This window comes from Chlorocebus sabaeus, chromosome 15 (assembly GCF_047675955.1).
Source record: "Chlorocebus sabaeus isolate Y175 chromosome 15, mChlSab1.0.hap1, whole genome shotgun sequence".
NCBI lineage: Eukaryota > Metazoa > Chordata > Mammalia > Primates > Cercopithecidae > Chlorocebus > Chlorocebus sabaeus.
In genome coordinates, this window is record NC_132918.1 from 76,340,503 (window position 1) to 76,356,739 (window position 16,237).

The window sequence follows — 16,237 nt, forward strand, 5'->3', positions numbered from 1 at the left end:
ATCTTTAAGTTCACTGACTTATCTATCTTAACTATACTATTAATTTCAATCAGTAAATTTTGGTTTCAAATATTATAATTTTTTTCTCAAATTTATATTTTGTTCTTTTCGTAGTTTCTTATTTTGTGCTGAAATATTTTTGTCTTTCCATTCATTTCAAGAGTTTTCTCCTTTATCTCATTGAGTTTGGTTATAATAACCATTTTTAAAGTCTTTTATAATTCTAACATCTGAGTAATTTTATGTTTGACATCTGCTTATACTTTTAATAAAAAATTTGGTTGTTCTTCCTGGCTCGTTTTGTTGAATAATTTTTGACTGCATTGTATTCAGGACATTTTGAATATTATGTTGTGAGACTATGGGCTCTATTAGAATCCTCAAGAGATTGCAGGGGTTCTGTTGTTGTTACAGCAATCTATCAACTTGTTTAGGGTCAGACTGCAGGTTCTTCCTCATCTTTTGTGCATGGTGGTTTCAATGTCAGTTTAGATTTCAAGGCCTTCATTGTATTATGTGTGTCTGACTCATTATATTTTTGTTCAGGTCCCAAAGCCTTGCTATGATTCTTCAGGTTTCTTCCACCTGTGCACTTCTTGAGGATGAATCTGAAACCGCCTTTGCAAAATTATAACGGAGAAAATTATGACAGTGAAAGAAATCAGACCTAACCGACTCCCTTTTGCTTTTGACCTTTAAGCTGTCCTTGTTCATTCCTGGGCATAGGCTGAACTAACTTTGGGAAGGAATTCAGTTCATGGTTTGACTCTGAAACAAACTTGATAATAGCCCTTTTCTGAAAAGATCCCCTTCTTGCTGGGGATCAGTATGCCTTTGCAGGACTAACAAATTAGCTACAGGTTTAGGGGTCATGCAGGCTCTGGCTCCAAGAGTCTGAACTTCCCCAAATTGCTCCTGGGGGATAACAGCACGATTGTAAAACCTAAGATCAGTTCTTGAGATATTTTGCAGAACCTACCCTCAATGGATCAGCTGATACCACCCAGATGGGTAATCCAGGAACAGAAAGCAGCAAAAAAAAACTCACCTCAACCACCTATGATTCCATCTCCAACCCTGACCAATCAGCACTCCCCACTTCCCAAGCTCCTACTTGCCAAATTATCTTTAAAAACTCTGATTGCCCGAATGCTTGGGGAGACTGATTTGAGTAATAATAAAACTCCAGTTTCTCACACAGCCAGCTCTGCTTGAATTACTCTTTCTCCATTGCAATTCCCCTGTCTTAATAAATTGGCTCTGTCTAGGCAGCAGGCAAGTTCAACCCATTGGGTGGTTACAGATCTAGGGCTTAGGTTAATTTATATACACAATTAAAATATTGTCTTCTCTAGCAGTCGCCTTGCAGGAATTACCCATACTTTTTATATCCAAAGGGCCATTTTTGAACCTGGAAGCATGTTTAATCTTCTTGCATCCCTCAACTTATAATTGTGTACCAAAATGTAAATATTTCTGGTAACTTCCTGGCCACTGGACCTACATTTCTCCCTACATCTACAGTACTGACCCTACCAGCAAAGAATGTGATAAAAAAGAAAGGATGTAAGGATAAACTACGATTTATTAGGGGGAAAATGATGCTGTGCTACCTTGATCAGTGCCTGAGAATTTGTTCCGTAAGCCATACCCACTGTGAACAAATGCACTTGTGACCCAGTGATTGTCTCCACCTGCTGAGGACTTCAGGAAAATTCTGCTGAAAGCAACCGAACAAGATTTGGGAATAAATTTAAATTATCATTGGGAAATCTATGCATGACCCACCTAATACCAGGAACATAAATATCCTGTGCATTGATTTAAAGCTCCTGCTTATTTAATACTGTAAAGCAAATGCTGGTCTTTTAAATTTGTAAATAATATGGGTAAAATGAATTCACCCACTACAACAAAATGACCAGATATTTGAAATCTTATAGGATAAAAATCATTTGTTATTGGATATCATTGAAAATTTTTCTAGAATGCTGAGTTTTTCTATCATCAAATTTCACCTCCTGTTGTACCATGGCCCCTTTGAGCAGCATTGAGATTTGTGATACAAGATATTACCCTTAACTTTGATGAATTTTGCCTTGATGGCAAAAGGCTTGCTAAGGAAGTTGAAAAGTCTTTGTAACATTAAATCCAAGAGTAATGAAAGGCCAGTGACTTTGATCCAGAGTTCCTAACATAAGAAAACTTCCTAGAAATGTATATTTATATCAGTGACCTAGCATAGATATGTATTGACTATAGAGGGAAAGGAAAAAAAACTCAAAGTCATAGTATAATTTTTTTAAATCAAAAAACAGTAGTTAAGACAAAGAAAGCAATACATAAAAATGTTTGTGTCCACATACATTATTTGGAGCATTTTATATTAGAAAAAAATAGAAATAACCTAAAAGTTTATTTATAGAATAAAAATTAAGTTAATTATGGTATATCCACTAAAAAGTTTAATATGCAGCCAGTAAAAATAATGTTAAAAGGAATTTTTTTGGTATAACAAAATCTATACTTTCTAAAATAAAAGTATACATATTTATATATAGATAGATAACATATATACATATACATATGTATAAAAATATTTTCATATAGACATGCATGTATATATTTTCCCATATATACATATATGATATATACATGTGTATGCATGTGTGTGTGTGTGTGTGTATTGCAAGCCTCCTTTTCAAAACTACCTCTAAGGAATAATTGGCAACTTAGAGATATTTTAAGGACTTTCTGAACCAGCTACGGTGTTGAATTTGCCTATTATTTTGTTGTTTCATCATTAAACACAAGAGTTAAGTTCAGGAGACCAAAGAGAGTATGAAATGAGTCACTTTAACTCTTGGTGAATAACTGAGCTTGACTATAATGAAATAAATAGCAACCAAGAATCAATAAAATAGCCTAGAGCAAGCAATGTCTGTGGCTTTGCAAACCCAATGGCACTGAGAGTTCATGAAACAGATGGTATGGCTGTGCAGCTCCATTTTATATCAGGGAGAGTAATTTGACCGTTTGTCCAATCACCTCTAAGTATGTTGCTTGAACTCATTTCAGGAATTCATAGAAAAATGCTGGTTCTGATGAAAGATCACCTCTGTTTTCACTATAAAATAGCTGTAAGAGGAAAAGTAGAGAGAAAATCACAATAAAAAAGGTACTAAAATTAGGTTGGTCAATGTCCATCAAAAGGTGAATGGATAAACAAATGCTGATATATTCATAGAATGGATTACAACTTCACAATTCAAAGAATAAACTATTGAAACATACAACAGAATAAGCAAATATCAAAAACATTATGCTTAGCAAAAGAAGGCAGACACAAAAGAATACTTACAGTATGACCCACTTATATGAAGTTCTACTATAAGGAAAACTAGTCTGTGATGACAGAAAAACGATCACTGTTTTCCTGAGTTGGGGGTGGAGGGATAGAGGGAAGGTTGACTCCAAAGGGGCTGTATTAGCCTATTCTCACACTGCTATGAATAAATACTGTGTAATTTATAAGGGAAAAGAGGTTTAATTGTCTCACAGTTCCGTGTTGCTCAGAAGAACTCAGGAAACTTACAATCATGGCAGAAGGCAAAGGAGAAGCAGGCACCGTCTTCACAGGATGGAGTGAGTGCAAGCTGGGGAAATGCCAGATGCTTATAAAACCGTCAGATCTTGTGAGACTCACTCACTATCACAAGAACAGCATGAGGAAAGCTGCACCCATGATCCAATTACCTCCACCTGGTCCCGCCCTTGACATGTGGGGATTATGGGGCTTATGAGGATTACAACCCAAAATGAGATTTTGGGTGGGAACACAGCCAAACCATATTATGGGCACAAGAGAACTTTTAGGTATGATAGAAATGTTTTATTTCTTGATTGTGGTGGTTACAGGAGTGCATTTCTTTGTCAAAATTCATTGAACTATACACTTAAAATAGGTGCATTTTATTCTATGTAAATTAATGCCTCAATAAAATTTATTAAAATTATAAAATCAGGTTGATAGCAAAGCAAAAACAATTATCACATGTTAAATAGATGTAATTATAAAGTTCCATTAGAGGAGCATTCATTTACAAAAGCATTTGCCTGCTGAGAGAAGGTCAGCTGAGTGAAGTTAAAGGAAATTTTAAAAGTATGTGGACATGGTGGTTTGTGCCGGTAGGCCCAGCTACTTGGAAAGCCAAGGCAGAAGGATTATTTAAGCCCAAGAGTTTGAGGTTGCTGTGTGCTGTGATGAGGCCAACACACTCCACCTGGACAACAGAGGGAGACCTTGTCTCTAAAAAATAAAAATAATAAATTTTAAAAATCCCACCTGGATAACTTTTTAAAATTCTGATTGTATTCTACTGAGGTGCAGCCTGGGCATGGAGATTTTTCAGATGTCCCTAAGTGATTCCAAAGTATAGCCAAGGTAGAGGACCACTGAGATTGTAACTCCCCTTCATCTGCCCAGGGATCTTCTAGCAGAGAATGTGGCTGAGATTCTTCCCCACCAGGTATCCCAAGTGTGTCCTAAGGTCCCTAATGTCAAACCTTGTGGAGGTTGATTGAGACCTTGGCCTGAACTGCCCCATTCCAGTAGAAGGTTTGGAGAGGAAAAACAGAATTGCTGTCACATGTTCACTGGGCACATCATGTTCACTAAATTACCTAGACTCAGCTGGTCCTAGAGAACGAAGACGAGTCACTTTAACTCGATGGTTTGAGTGCTATTGATGTATTAATCCTTCCAGAGAAGGATTAGGTATCATCGGTTACAGGGAAATCATGTTTTATCTCCTCAGATTGAGGGAAGATGAGTGAAATGTGTTAGGACAAAGAAATAGGTGTAAAGATGCAAAACTCAGGGTCTTTCACTGGCCTCCGAAAACAGGGGAGGGAGCTAACAAACAGGTGCAACGCACTTTATAAACATGATCTTGTTCAGCCTTCACTGTCCTTAATGAAAATCCTATACTAGCAGTATGATTTTGCCCATTTCGTGATATGGTAACTAAGAGAGGCCATCCTCTTTTTCAAGTTCTCACCGTGCATGGCAAAGTTGTGACTTGAGAACTCATTTTCTCTAAAACCTACGTGTACTCTTTCTACTATGCCATACTAAATCTTACTATCTTGAAAATTGATCATAATAATAGTAGCAGAAATAGTAATAATAACATTTGTTGAGAGTCTTCTATGTGCTAGGAATGCATATAAAATACCTATATTGTATTATTGTCTAGACTTATGCCTATACCTAGATATAGATATATAAAAGGTCATTTAATCTTCACACCAACTTTTAGAGATAGATACTATTATTATCCTCATTAAATATGATGCAGCTAAGGTGCTAAGAGGTTAAGTAATTTTCTCAAGGTCGCAAAGCTACAAAAGATAGAAGTTATTTAACAATAATCCTCTCCTAAAATCACCCTACCTAATAATGCCAGCCAAGGAAAAAAATGAGAGAATTTTGCTAACCTTGCTTTCAACTTCAATTCTCAATACAACTTCATATAACTCTGATTTTATAATACTGCCTCTTGCCTTCAAACTTTGCAAACTTGTGATAGTCCATTTTGACTGTAGCCATAATGGGACGTGGGAAATAACTCGTTATTGAAAACTCTGATTTGCAAGATCAATGTGAATATTATTATCCATCATTTTAAAAAATCATGGATTAGCAAACTGGAAAAATACTTCTGACAAGCTTCTGCAGCAAGAAAAGCAATGCATTATGTCTGACACCGTGAAAGGGGGATGAAGAAAGCAGTGCTTAGAGCAAGAATTGCCAGCTGGAATTAACTATGGAAAAATGGGGCTGGCTTTCTTTATCAGATCCGCTTCCAAGCAGCAACCTGTGAGTCAGGGATTCTCATTTCACTGACATATGCAAGTTTCTACCACACTAAGCCCTGCAGGGCAAATGCAAATGTGGAAATGTGAATGAGGTCCAACCTTTTCTCATACGTCATCAGCACAACTGCCGGCTAAGTTTTCACCAAGGAACTTTTATTCATAACGCAATCGGAACTGGAAGAGAATAGCAGAATCTATCACACTAACACCATTTTTATGTGAATATATTTGTATGTGCACACACTCATATCCATGTTAAAGGTAAGCAGGAAGAATTCCAATATCAAAGAGATGATTTAAATAATAACTAGTGCAGCTCACCAACTTAAACTTTCCATTGGTTAAAACATACCATTTGTAACGTCATTTTAAAATCCCCACATTCATCCAGTTTTTATTCACACATGTTCAAATTATTTTTTATAGAAACAAAATCTCACTATGTTGTCCAGGCTGGTCTCGAATTTCTGGGCTCAAGCGAACCTTCTGCATTGGCCTTCCAAAGTGTAAGGATTACAGGAATAAACCATAGTGCCTGGCCTCAAATTTACTTCTTTAGACCCCATCACAGACTGAGGGTCTCCGGGGCTCCCTGCACTGTTTGGGTACAGGCTCAGCTGCAAATCTTCCGTAGAGAGAATTCTCAGGGTGGTTCTTACACATCACGGATACCTCTCCACCTCACCCTCTCACCCTCTCACCAGGTAGAGTTGGCAGGCAAGGGCATGCAGATTGCATCTCCCTCATGGGCAGCAGATATGGCAGCACCAGCCATCACATCATCAAGGGAATTCTGCCCTTCTTGGATTCCATTTTGCTAGATAGACACGGTTTATTGAGCACTTTTTTCATCAGAGTATAGACATAAAGAAGGTCCATTTTATTCCATTTTCACTTTTATCTCTATCAAATCCACATTTTCTATCGTTTAACGTCATCTTGGGGAAATTCCAAACTATTTCATCAATATTCATTATGAAGATAAGTCTGGACCAGTTTTTAATTTCAATCTTATGTTCACTTCAAAGCTCTCTGCGCTACATACCCACTAGACGTGTGGCTGAAGGCAGAGTGGGCAGAGAAACGTGACTGCTTTGCATATACCCCTCCCTCACTCTGTGACTCCACATCTTCTGAGCTTCTCCAGAGCAGAAACATCATCACTTACTTGGCCACCTAAGCAAGACTGGCTCTTCTTACCGACTTTGCCTCATCCTCTGGCCTTCACCTTTAACCTCGAGATCCTGTGTCAGTCTTCCAGGTGCTTACAAGAACATGGGTGGGTGCTTCACAGAAGCTTGAAGTTTCTCTCTACACCATAGTTTCCTAAAGTAGGCATCGAGCTCCATTCCCACCCTTCCACAGCCCCCCAGCACCACAGCCTTTTCCAGTGTGCTCCCCATGCTGCTAGGATCCCCTCATCTAGAAGGCATCCCTCTGGGGCGCTACATCAGAGGACTAACATAAGCTCGGCTTCCTTGTGCAGCATCCCCTTGACCAACAGGCTCATCTTTGCCAAGACAAATGATGGGAGTACAGTAAGCTTTTCTGCCTGCCTTCCCTCTGTTTCCTCGCTCTGTTCCTCACTCTCTTTCTCCCTGCTCAATGCACAGGGGCCAATCAGCAGGTTCACTGCCCAAGCAGAAATCCGACATAAAAATTAAAATCTCCTCTTGCAGAGCAGATACCTCCAGTCTTACAAGTGCTCTTACAAGTGCTCTCAAGGACTTTATGCCTTCCTTGCGATCGACAGGAAAATGCAACCCTCATTTCCTCCTCTGCATGGAAGGGAGGACAAACCTCTCTCTCCCCACAGTGGTCTTCCCACAAGACTGCTGACAATGGCCATCTCCTACCCCAATATTTTCATTATATAGACAGGAGGGACAGTGAGCTAACAGTTAGAAGCAGAGATACCTCTGCTGCAGTTGATAAGCCCTGGGTTGGAAGTGTTGGGTCTGGGATTGCCAAAGTACAGGACTCTAAGTTAAATTTAAATTTCAGATTTTAAAAACATGATTTTTTATTATAAGTATGCCCTAAATATTGCGTGAGAAATTCTTATTGAATGAATAATTTTTTATTCTTTTTTTTTTCTTTCCGCTGTTATTTTAGGTTCAGGAGGCACGTGTGCAGGTTTGTTACATGAGTAAAATGTGTGGTGCTGAGGTTTGGTGTGCAAATGATTTCATTGCCCAGGTAGTGAGCAGAGTACCCAATAGTTGGTTTTTGTTCCTCCCGCCCTCTTTTCTCAAGTAAGCCTCAGTGTCTATTGTTTCCCTCTTTGTGTCCATGTGTACTCAATGTTTAGCCCCCATTTATAAGTAAGAACATGTGGTATTTGATTTTCTGTTCCTGTGTTAATTTGATAAGAATAATGGGTTCCAGCTGCATCCATGTTACTGCAAAGAACATTCTCTCTTTCTTCTTTGTGACTTCATAGTATTCCATCGTAGATATGTACCAAGTTTTCTTTATTCAGGCCACTACTGGTGAACATCTAGGTTAATTTCATGTTTTTGCTATTGAGAAAAGTGCTGCAATGAACATCTGTGTACATATATCTTTTGGTAGAATTATTTCTATTCGTTTGGGTACATATCCAGTAATGGGATTGCTTGGTTGAATAGTAGTTCTAAGTTCTCTGAGAAATCTTAAATTGCTTTACAGTAGCTGAACTAATTTACATTCTCACCAGCAGTGTTTGAGCACTCCCTTTTCTCCACAACCTTGCCAGCATGTTGTTTTTTGACTCTTTAATGTTAGCCATTCTGTCTCATAAAAGATGGTATCTCCTTGTAGTTTTGATTTGTATTTCTCTGATGATTAGTGATGTGAAGGTAGGCTTTTTTATTACTGATTCAATTTCAGAACTTATTATTGGTCTATTCAGGTATTCAATTTCTTCCTGGTTCAATCTCGGAAGGTTGCATGTTTCTCAGAATTTATCCATTTCTTCTAGATTTTCTAGTTTGTGTGCATAGAGGTGTTCATCATGGTCTCTGAGGGTTTTTGTATTTCTGTGGGGTTGGTGGTATTTTTTTTGATGGTGTTCATTTGAATCTTCTATCTTTTTTTATTAGTCTAGCTAGTGGTCTATCAATCTTATTTATTATTTCAAATAACCAACTTTTGGTTTCATGAGTCTTTTGTATGAATTTTCATGTCTCAATTCTATTCAGTTCAGCTCTGATAATGATTATTTCTTTTCTTCTGCTAGCTTTGGTGTTGGTTTGATTTATTTGTCTCCTTCCTCTAGGTATAATGTTAGTTGTTGATTTGAGATCTTTCTAACATTTTGATTTAGGTGTTTAGTACAATAAACTTTCCTCTTAACACTAATTTAGCTGTGTTCCAGAGATTCTGGTATTTTCTATCTTTGTTTTCATTAGTTTCAAAGAATTTCTTGGTTTCTGTCTTAATTTCGTTCTTTACTCCAAAGTCATTCAAAAATGGGTTATTTCATTTCCATGTAATTGTATGATTTTGAGAAATCTTCTGGGTATTGATTTACTCTTTTTTTGTGTGGTGTGGTTGGTGTGAATTTAGTTTTTCCGAATTTGTTAAAAATTGCTTTATGACCAAATGTGTGGTTGAATTTAGAGTGTATGTTCTATTTTTATTGTGTGGAGTGTTCTCAGATGTCAATTAGTTTCATTTGGTCAACTGTTGAGCTTAGGTCCCAAATATTGTTGCTAGTTTTCTGCCTCAATTATCTATCTAACACTCTCAGTGAGGTGTTAAAGTCTCCTACCATTATTGTACAGTTATGTAAGTCTCTTTGTATATCTCTAAGAACTTGTTTTATGAATCTGGGTTCTCCAGTGTTGAGTTCATATATATTTAGAACAGTTAAGTCTTCTTGTTGAATCTTTTATCATTATGTAATGCTTTTCTTTGTACCCTTTGATCGTTGTTGGTTTAAAGTCTGCTTTATCTGAAATAAAAATAGCAACCCCTGTTCTTTTTTGTTTTCTATTGCTTGATAAATCTTTCTCCATCTCTTTAATTTGAGCCTATGGGTGTCATTTCATGTGAGATGGGTCTCCTGAAGACAACATTGGGTCTTGCTTCTTTACTCAACTTGCCACTCTGTGCCTTTTAAGTGGGGGCATTTGGCCTGTTTACATTCAAGGTTAATATATGATATCTGAGGATTTGATCCTGTCATTGTGTTGTTAACTGGTTGTTATGTCGACTCGGTTGTATAGTTGCTTTAGCATGTCAGTGGGCTATGCACTTAAATGTGTTTTTGTGGTGGCAGGTAATGATCTTTTCTTTATGTCTAGCACTCCCTTAAGGGCCTCTTGTAAGGCAGGTCTGGTGGTAACGAATTCCTTTAGTGTTTGCTTGCCTGCAAAGGATTTTATTTCTCCTTCACTTATAAAGCTTTATTTGGCTGAATTTGAAATTCTTGGTTGGAATTTGTTTCCTTTAAGGATGCTAAATATAGGCCCCCAATCTCTTCTGGTGTATTAAGTTTCTGCTGAACATCCTGCTATTAGCATGATGGGATTCCCTTTGTATGTGGCCTATCCTTCTCACTAGCTGCCTTTAATATTTTTTCTTTAACATTGACCTTGGAGAATCTGATGACTATGTGTCTTGGGATGTGTGTCTTGTATAATATCTCGCTGGGGTTCTCTGGTTCTCTGAATTTCCTGAATTTGCTTGTCAACCTCTCTAGCAAAACTGGGGACATTTTCATGGAGAATATCCACAAATATGCTTTCCAAGTTACTTGCTGTCTCTCACTCTCTTTCTGGGATGTCAATGAGTCATAGGTTTGGTCTCTTTACATAATCCCATATTTCTAGGAGGTTTTATTTAATTTTTAAAATTGTTTTCTCTGTATTTTATTATTAATTTTTGACCGAGTTGATTTAAATAACTGGTCTTTGGGTTCTGAGATTAAACCTCAACTTGGTCTATTCTGTTGTTAATACTTTCAATTGTATTATAAAATTCTTGTTTTTAGTTTTTCAGCTCTGGAAAATCAGTTTTCTTCTTTCTTAAAATAGGTATATAGTCTGTCAGCTCTTGTATTGTTTTATTGGATTTCCTTAAATTCCTTGAATTAGGTTTCAACTTTCTCCTGGATCTTGATGATCTTCATTGCCAACTAGATTCTGAATTCTCTGTCTATCATTTCAGCATTCTATGCCATATCATTTCATTTTGTACTCTCCTCCCTGGAGGACACTGATATGGTTCGGCTGTGTCCCCACCCAAATCTTAAATTGAATTGTATCTCCCAGAATTTCCATGTGTTGTGGGAGGGACCCAGGGGTAGGTAATTGAATCATGGGGCCCAATCTTTCCTGTGCTGTTATCAGGATAGTGAATAAGTCTCATGAGATCTGATGGGTTTATCGGGGTTTCAACTTTTGCTTCTTCCTCATTTTCTCTTGCTACCACCATGAAATAAGCACCTTTCACCTCCTGATTCTGAGGCCTCACCAACATGTGGAACTAAAAGTCCAATTAAACCTCTTTTTCTTCCCAGACTCAGGTGTGTCTTTATTAGCAGGACTAATACAGGCACATAAGCAAGGCACCATCTTGGAAGTAGAGAGCAAGTCTTACTAGATATTGAATCTACCAGCACTTTGAGCTTGGATTTCCCAACCTTGAGAACCATAAAAAATAAATTTCTGTTATTTATATGTTATTCAGTCTAAGATATTTTGTTATCACTCATCAGCCTTTTGGCTAAGATCAAGTAAGACATCTTATAGCAACAAGAAAGGACTAAGGGAGGTCCCATATGTTACTCCTTAGTCATTCTTTTCAGAATGTAGAACATTCTTGTTTTTAGCCTTGGTCCATAGGCAACATTCTGGAACAAAGAAAAAGGGCCCATCAGCAACCTCTTATATGATGTGGTTTTATTTCCAATTTTCCTTTTTCATGGTGCCAGAGCCACTCTGTACTCTCTAATATGTACTCACTTGCCTGGAGAGCCAGACAGATCCTCTGAGCACCTTTCCACTGAGATCCAGGGGAGGCAACAGTCTATATTCTTCCAGAGCTGTGCACCTGCTTTCCTTGCTGGTTACACCTAGACAATTAGGCCCTCAGGCACTTCCAGCAGATTATCTACTGACTTCGCTACTTTAGTCCATAACTTCAGGAATCTTCAGCAGTTCGGACACATTCACATCCACAATTATGAACATTTATACCTAGGATAGGTCTGATTTGTCCCACTCCAACTGGCAGTGCGGAAACTGGATTACCTGAGAGCTGTCTGACGATAGGCCCCAAAGGAGGCCCCAAGTAAGAATCCAGCCACCACCATCACATAGTAGCCAGGGTGGGATGGAATATCTGAAAGTAGCAAATGTTGTAGCTGAAGTGCAGCTTGGACCACAGTCTTTAACCTGAATGACTCAAATCTAGATATGCTTGGATCAAACACCTTCCCACTGCACATTTTCCTTCTGTTAACCCCTTGTAGTGGACTCTGTCAGTGTTTCACCTACATCCCCTGGAGTCCCTTTTGCTGTTCCTTTACGTCCCTTTCCCAGCTTCCATTTGATTTGGCTGGGAATAGGCTACACCCATGACTATCTATGAATGACTAATCTTGGGCTATCTTGGGCTATTGGAGCTGTTTTGCCCAAACAGAAAAAGAACAGAAACACCTGTTCCCACCTCTTTCTTGCTGTGGGGCTTTTGAACAGTGACCATTGGGTGAGGGAGAACAAAAGCCCTGTCTCTTCCTTCCTGTAGAAACTGCTTCAAGGTGTCCTTGACACTGTTGAGCTCCCCTGAGTGACCAGCTGAAGCTGCCCTCTGTGGGATTTCCCTATACTACTGTCTGGCTTAGCTTCTTCCCATTCCTGGCCTTCCCCACCTCTCTTTCTCCTCATACTTCCTTGATAAATCCTTTGTATATGTACTCTTATCTCATGGTGCACTTCTGCAGAATCCAACATTTGACATTCCATTTTGACTAGGAGTCAATAATACAGAGGAAGCAAAAAATACTGGAGAAAGCTGTTGCCCCTTGAGTTCTTATACAGCTCTACCACGACTCTCCATTCATGTGTCCCAGCTCCCTCCCACTGGCATTAAATTAAACCATTCAGAATGAAAACCTTGAAAAATTAAATAAAAAGCTTTCATTTTTTGGAATGTTTATATGGATAGATGTTTTTGGAAAGAAAGGGGCATTTTAATATACTTGCAGATAATTAACAGGAAACTCAAGAGTTTCAAAGTCATGATTTTGGCAAAAAGAATTGAAACACATGGAATGCAAATCTAAATTATAATTTTCTAGAGTAGTTAGATAATTGTGTAAGTATGTTAGGAGGAGGAGAGTCACTTTCTAATTAGTAGAAAACTTCTAAGAATTCTATGGCACACTGACTAAGAATTTTTAAAGAAAAAGTCCAACTGAAATCAAGAGCATAGGCAGTTAAGATGTTTTTTAATTTAAGAGAATTATAATCAGACAACTCAGAGAGTTATATTCTAGAGAAAAGAAGACAGCCCCTTTATAGTGTCTCTGACAAGGAAGCCAATCAGCTCACTGCTTTCTGCATAAGCCAGGTATCTTCGTATGCATTCTGCAGAGGCAGAGCCTGAAGCAGGGGTTCTTGTGCATGTGATTTAATGAGAGTGTGCTCTCAAATGAAACTTGTAGGGGGAGTAAGGGAAGCAGGGTAAGGCATATTTTTAAAAAGAAAAGAAAAAGAAAGCAAGGTAAAAATGTTTTGCATGAAGCCTAGTCTCATCCATCCCAGGGTGATCTCTGGAGTTGTCCTGCCCAGAAGCAAGGGAGTTTGGGCTCTTGTACCCTTGGTAACAGTCACTCATTGGCCACAGGCTGCCTGGTGGAGGTAGGTGGGATGGAAGGTGTAACGACCTAATGTCACTGGGTGGTTAGTGTTAGCCCAAGAGAGAGCCTCTCTGGAGACTGGAGTAGCTGTTGGCAACAACCACCCACAGTAGCTGGGGGTGAGCACATCAGCCTAGTAAAGAGATGGTGGGGGAAGTGTTCCATAAGCATCTGTTACACTAGGTTACCTCAAAACCTTGATGTTCCACAGGAAATCCCACTGCAAGATGACTTGCTTTGTGGGCTTACACATGCCGCCATGTTCAGTAGATTTTCAGTGAGTTTCTAAAGAAGAAAACCTAATCCTCAAATCACTCCTTCTATAATTACCCAATGCTGGTGCCTGACTAAAAGAAAATTATTTGTTTCTCGTTTGTAACCGAGTGTTTTGGCCTTTATTAAAAGATGTGCACTCATCCTCTCCAAACTTTCCATCCTCCCCGCAGAAACCTCACCTAGGCTGCTGCACACTCCGGGGTTTTGGTCTCAGTGGATGGAATCTTGTTTTGAAGAAGCCAAATAAGATGGATTGCTGAAATCTGTTGTTTCCCCAGCTCAGCTGAGGGACTAAGTCCCTGAGAACAGAGATGAGCAGTCTTTTCAGGGTTTTGCCATTTTGATACTGAGGAGATTTAGAAGAGGCCTTTCCAGCATTTGGGGATATCTGTTAAGTACCAGAATTCACAGAGCTTGGTCCTGTGGGAGACTGTGGTCACAGAAGGTCAAACTGAGAAGTTCCAGCACCCTGACCATCTCTGATGAAATCTGAGGAAATCCATGGATTTGTCCGCACGCACCCTGCCAGCCTGGAGACGCTGCAGTGGGCAGTAGGGGGACCTGTGGGAAACACTGCCATTGCAGGGGGGAGGCTGCGAGAGAGGGCCCCACCGGCTTGCCTCAGAACTACTCCCTGGATTTCAAGAAAGCTGCGGGCACGCCCACATAGTTCAAGAAAAGTGCCACATGGGACTTCCTAGTCAATTCAGAGGTCTTTTCAAAATAAATGACCACTCTCTGAACTGCTGCATTTTGAATCCACCAGCTGCAGAATCAACTAGCATTAACTTCAGAAGAGACTGAAAGGGGACAGGGTCCATCCCCCTTGCCACCGTTCCCCTGCAAGACAATTGTTCCTATTGAGCTCAGGCCTGTCAGTTAGAATTCACACCTCAATCCTCCCGACTGAGCCCCCGGACTGGGGTGGGAGCTCTGTGTTCAGAGGACCGTTTTCATGGGAAGGAGCGTGAAAAGCAGGATGGTGGGTGGTGACTTTTGTTTGAAATGAATTGTGTCTGGGAGCCTTTTGAACAGTGAAAAATAGACCTATTTATTGACCTAAAGCCATCCATGAAATGGGATATGATCTCTGGCACAAAGAATAGAATACAAACTCCCCAATGCTGTAGCTATCTAGAGATGAAAAAATTGTCTGGAGCTAAGACTTTATTTCTTCATCCGCATTCCTGATGCTGGGCTTCCTGCAGAATGCTGAACAGTATTATCTGTTTCTGGGCTTCGACTAGAGAAAGAGAATGAGAGAGGGTGGCAGGGGGTAGGGGCAGGGATCTAGCTAGCTACATTGATCTATAGATATACTTTAATAATCCTCTTTACTTACAGCCACTCTGAGACATGGTCAGACATTTCACCTCACCTTGTTAATAGTAATTGCATAATTGCTTCTTGAGCTTTTGGCTAAGAGCAAGTGTAGTGCCTGCTCTTACCAGTTTAATAATAACTGGCATCATTTTCTGAGCACTTATATTGGTGCCACATACTGTGACAACCTTTATGTGTATTATCTCATTAAATTCTTAAAACACTACATTTTAAAAAACCAATTAACTATAGCCGCATTAAAAAAAGAAAAAAGAAAAACTGACGCTCAGAACATTACTGAGCTTGCTTAAGGTCACACATCCAGGAAACAATGCTAAAATTTGAACCCTGCTCAGCCTGAGCCCAATGCCTGAGTTCTTAACCACAGTGTCATTTAATTAAAGAAAAGTACACGCTAGAGAGTAACCATTCAACAGGCACTCAGGGTGGCCTTGGAAAGGAAAAGAAACACAATGAGACACTGAATGCACTTTAACATTTGAGAGAATTGGTTTCTCTTAAATGTGTCGGCCTGTCATCCATGTTGTTCACAGCTTGATTCATAGGGTGGTTGTAGGTTGAGGGGAGCAGTCACCATTGACTCATCTCTGTCCTTCATCCTTTGTAGCTAGTCACCTACTAAATCCAGTGGATTCACCTTTGAAATGACTCATAACCACCCTTTCTTACTATATTTTTTCCTCCACTTTGAGCTCAGCCTTCATCTCTTCCTATTCAGATAACATCAACATTCTCCCCACTGGCTTCTCTGACTCAGCTCTCTCCTCATCCTGTCGGCCTGCCCACTGCCAAACATGGTATCCTAAAATAGTGTGTCCAACATTTCACTACCCTGCTCAAACATCTGTGATTGCTCTCTGTCTTTCTCTCCCAGAACAAATGTCCATC